The sequence below is a fragment of the Lycium barbarum genome, chromosome 11, assembly GCF_019175385.1.
Source record: "Lycium barbarum isolate Lr01 chromosome 11, ASM1917538v2, whole genome shotgun sequence".
Lineage (NCBI taxonomy): Eukaryota > Viridiplantae > Streptophyta > Magnoliopsida > Solanales > Solanaceae > Lycium > Lycium barbarum.
In genome coordinates, this window is record NC_083347.1 from 106,812,613 (window position 1) to 106,818,010 (window position 5,398).

Below are 5,398 nucleotides of genomic sequence, written 5' to 3' on the forward strand. Positions count from 1 at the left end.
ACCCTTTTCTATCCATATTCCCTGTGGGATTCGACCCCAACCTTGTTGGTGTTACTATGTTTGAGAGCGTCCGCTTTACACCACTAATAGGTGTAATTTGAGCGTATCAAATTTTGGCGCCATTGCCGGGGAATACGATTTTGAAATTACTGATTGTTGTGTACTTTTCTTTAAAACCTTTTCTATTCCATCACATCTTGTTTGTTGTTTCTGGTGAATCAGGTGATAATGGCAAGAAGACACAATCGAAATTAAGGAAACCAAGGTGGGCTCCAAGTGAACCCACCTGCACCAGAAGAGGAGGACGGTGAGAATATATTTGCGGAATTCATTAATGAAGCTGATTATGCTTCTGCTGTGGTCCCTCCTAGGATTAGAAATGCTACTTTCAAAATTGATAGCTCTATCTATCAGCTGTTGAAACTTGAAGGTTATTTCCGAAATTCTTCGGAGGATTGTCCACTCAGACATTTGAAGAACTTCCTGCATGTATGTGCTCAACAATCCCAAGGTGTTGTTTCTGCTGATACACTTCGGTTACGGGTCTTCAAATATTCCTTGGCTAGCCAAGCAAGGGAATGGTATGAAAAGCTTCCCAGCAATTCTATTCACACCTAAAGCGAGCTAGCCAATACATTTTTAAAAACGTGGTTTCCACCGAGTAAGAAGGCTAAACTTCGAGATAAGATCTTTGAGTTCAAACATCTCCCTGGGGAACAATTATATTCATTATGGGAGAGTTTCAAGTACTATCGAGCTCTATGTCCAACTCATGGGCTTCCGGATGCTATTCTCACCGAGAAGTTCTATAAGGGGTTAGATACAATGAATCAGATTGTTGTCAATACTGCCGTTGGTGGATGCTTCATGGACAAGTCATTTGTTAACATCACCCGGTTGCTCGACAAGCTCACTACCCACAATAAAGCTTGGCATTCAAATGATAACGAGAGCTTGTCTTATGGTAGTCCATCACGAGTCGCGGTTGCAAAGAAGAACCATGAGAGGGATCATGCCTTTGCTCAATTGCAAACTACGGTGGATCTCTTATCAAAGATATTGGCAGATAGGGATGCACGGGGGGTAAATGCTGTTGAGGAGTTACCACCTTCTCCACCAGGGATGTATCAAGTCCCTGAGGGGATGTACCAAGAGGGGCAACAACATTATGAAGATGCTAATTATGTCAACAACTCCCAAGAGGGTTATCAAAGGCAAAATTATCAAGGTCTTGGACATCACCCATGGCAAAAGCCTCAAAACCAATTTCAAGGGAATAATTACAACAGAAATGATTAGGGAAATCCAAATCAAGGGAATTACAATAACAACAATTATGGCAATAAGAGCTCTAACCCCTATTTTCAACCGAGGGGACAATAATCAAATTCTCAGCAGTGGAGAGACAATTCAGCTAGCAACTCTGCTAGCAATGCCGCTAATGATTCTGCGGAGCTGAAGAGAATGATGCAGAAAATGCTAATGAACTAGGACAGAACTGAAAGTACAATAAAGGGACTATCTCAGGTTCGACTGTCTCAGGTTCAACTATCTCATTCAGCTGCCATTCAAAAGCTCGAATCACAATTCAGAGACCTTTCCAGAGAAGTGCATACTCCTCAATATGGACACCTATCAAGTGATACAGTTCTAAATCCGAAAGGTAGTGGGGAAAACTCTGTGGAGCATGTAGCTACTATTAGCACCCGAAGTGGAAAAATACTTCTAGGTGCTGATAAAAAGGTGATTGATCATGAGCCGATTGTTGAAGAAGAGGCACAACCTAATGTGTCTGATGCTATTGTGGAGGAAGAAACAAAGGAGGAAGTCCCTATTATAGCTAAAGAGGAGAAGAATCTTGAGAATCCTAAGGCACAAGGAGAAAAACATGAAAATAGGAAGGCAAAACTTTCTGGCGCTCTTCGCCCTTTGACTCAATTGTTCAAATCCTCACCGCATTTTCCTCAAAGGCTAGCGAGAAAAACAGAAGATGACAAGTGCTTGCGATTTTATGATCAACTTAAGCAATTGACAATGAACATTTCTTTCATGGACGTTGTCCAAGAGATTCCTGGGTTTGCTAAGTATTTGAAAGATCTCTTAACAAAGAAGAAGAAACCATTGAAACACGACACTGTGGGTATCACTCATCATGTCAGTGCTATTATTTCCAAGCCCACGGTGCAAAAAAGAGAAGATCCTGGAGCATTCACCATTTCATGCGCTATAAGGCAGCAGGATTTTGGCAAGGCGTTGTGTGATAACGGGGCTAGCATAAATCTTATGCCCCTTGAGATTTTCAAGAGATCAGGTTTGGGGATGCCAAGGCCCACTACCATGAGGTTGCAAATGGCTGACAGATCGATCAAAAGGCCAGCTGGGGTAGTTGATGATGTTCTTGTTCGAATTAGGGAATTCTTTCTTCCGGTAGATTTCGTGATTCTTGATTGTGTTGTTGATCAAGAAATTCCTATTATTCTAGGGAGACCTTTCCTTGCTACAGGGAGGGCTGTTATGGATTCAGAAAAGAATGAAATCAAGTTTCGGGTTAATGATGAGAAGGTGAATTTTCAAGCCAGCAAGGAATTGCCCAGTCTTTATCAAAGTATTCGGTGATAAATTCTTTTGATGTAGTGGATGAAGCGGTGGAGTTTAAGATGGAAGAAGAATGCTTGGTTGAAGCATTATCGGCTATCTTGGTAAATTTTGATGCATAAGAGATGGAGGGATATATTGAGACGGTAAACTCACTCACCGGTTTGGGTTCTTACTCTTATGAGCCCAAGAAATTATATCTTGATCTAGAGAAGCGAACAACTCCGCCGGTAATACCTTCAATTATTGAGCCGCCAAAGTTAGAACTCAAGCAACTTCCATCCCATCTTAGATATGAGTTTCTTGGAGCAAATAATACTCACCCAGTTATTGTAGCATCACTTCTGAATGAGGGCCAGACTCAAAGACTCCTCGTAGTCTTGAGGAAACATTTGAGGGCCTTGTGTTGGACTATTGCAGACATCCGAGGGATTCCCTCCTAAATTTGTGAGCACTGAATTCAGTTGGAAGAGGAAAGTTCACCAAGTATTGAGCATCACAAAATATTGAATCCACCGATGCAAGAGGTGGTAAAGAAAGAGATTATTAAGTGGCTAGATGCTGGGGTGGTTTACCCGATTGCTAATAGTCCATGGGTGAGTCCAGTCCGATGTGTACCAAAGAAAAGAGGCATCACTGTTGTCCCTAATTCGAAAAATGAGTTGATACCTATAAGAATTGTCACTGGTTGGAGAGTTTGCATGGACTACAAGATGTTGAATACTACATCTTGCAAAGACCATTTCCCTATGCTTTTTATTGATCAAATGCTTGATCGGCTAGCCGGAAGGTCTTATTATTGCTTCGTGGATGGGTACTCTGGGAATAAAATTAACATTGCATTGGAAGATTAAGAAAAGACTATTTTCACTTATCCCTATGGGACATTCTCTTTCAGCCGAATGCCATTTGGCCTTTGCAATGCCTCAGCCACTTTCCAGCAATGTATGATGTCCATATTCTCTGATATGGTTGAAAACTTTCTTGAAGTCTTCATGGATGATTTCTCTGTTGTGGGAGATTCATTCAATGAATGTTTATACCATCTTGATCAGGTGCTACAAAGGTGTGAAGAGACAAACCTAGTTCTCAACTGGGAAAAATGTCATTTTATGGTAAAAGAGGGAATTGTCCTTGGCCATAAGATTTCCGAGAAAAGGATTGAAGTTGACCAAGACAAGATCGATATGATTTCAAAACTCCCTCCACCTATCTCAGTTAAAGGGGTTCAAAGTTTCTTGGGGCACGCTGGATTTTATAGAAGGTTCATCAAAGACTTCTCCAAGATTGCAAATCTAATGTGCGAACTTTTGGAAAAGGAGTCAAAATTCAATTTTGATGAAAAGTGCATCAAGGCGTTTGAAGAGTTGAAGTTGAAATTGACTTCAGCCCCTATTTTTGTGTCTTCGGACTGGTCTTTACCTTTCGAGTTGATGTGTGATGCCAGTGGTCTTGCTATTGGTGCTGTGCTTGGTCAACGACTCAACAAAATCTTGCACCTAATTAATTATGAAAGCAAAACACTAAATGGAGCTCAAATGAATTATATAGTGACAGAGCAAGAGCTACTTGCTTCTATTTATGCTTTTGAAAAGTTCTGGGTCTAATTGTTGGGTGCTAAGGTAGTGGTTCACACTGACCATGTTGCCTTGCAGTATTTGATGGCTAAAAAAAATGCTAAGCAACGATTGATTAGATGGGTGTTGTTGCTACAAGAATTTGACTTTGAAGTGAAAGACAGAAAAGGGTCAGAGAATCAAGTGGCTGACCATCTTTCCAGACTTGAAGAAGCAGGGAGACCGACTGATGTGCTAGATATTAGTGACACTTTTTCGGATGAAAGTGTATTGGCGGTTTCTAGTGATATGGCACCATGGTATGCCGATATTGCCAATTATTTAGTAACAGGCATTGTTCCAGAAGATTTGAAGTCATATCAAAAGAAGAAATTTTTGAGAAATTGCAGACAATATTATTGGGATGATCCTTATTTATTCCAGACTTGCGCAAACAATATGATCAGAAGATGTGTGGCTGAGTCTGAGGTGATGGAAATCTTGAAGGCTTGTCATGATCTCCGGTTGGGGGGCATCACAGTTGAAATAGAACTACAGCCAAAGTGCTAGAGTGTGGCTATTATTGGCCCGCTGTCTATCGTGATACGAATATGCTGGCACGTTCTTTTGATAAATGCCAGCGCCAAGGCACCATGGGTAGGAAGCACGAAACACCGATGAATTTTCTGCTCGAGGTGGAGCTCTTTGATGTGTGGGGCATTGATTTCATGGGACCATTTGTGAGCTCATATGGCCTAAAATATATTCTTCTTGTTGTGGATTATGTCTCCAAGTGGGTGGAAGCGGTGGCCTTGTCCAACAATGATGGGAGGAGAGTCATTGCTTTCCTAAAGAAGAACATCTTTACCAGATTTAGCACTCCTAGAGCCATTATTAATGATGGTGGTTCTCATTTTTGCAACAAACCATTCGCTGATCTTCTTGAAAAATATGGCGTGCTTCACAGGGTTGCCAGTCCATATCATCATCAGATGAGTGGTCAGGTTGAAGTCTCCAATAGAGATATAAAGAGCATCTTGGCAAAGACAGTCAATGTGAATCGCACTGACTGGTCCAAAAAGTTACATAATGTTCTATGGGTATATCGCACAGCTTTCAAAATAGCTATTGGGACCTCACCGTATAAGCTGGTATTTAGGAAGGCATGTCATTTTCCTATTGAGCTTGAGCACAAGGTCCTTTGGGCATTGAAAAAGTTGAACATAGATTGGCCGGAAGCAACAAAG

The 5,398-nt window shown here is 41.3% G+C and overlaps 1 non-coding gene across 1 annotated transcript; it reads right to left on the minus strand.

Annotated features, from left to right (window-relative positions):
• Positions 1-672: 672 nt before the first annotated feature.
• LOC132620642 (small nucleolar RNA R71) lies at positions 673-780 on the minus strand. The gene has a single exon (XR_009575080.1). It is a non-coding gene; the product is annotated as a small nucleolar RNA R71 (small nucleolar RNA).
• Between the last annotated feature and the right edge of the window lie 4,618 nt (positions 781-5,398).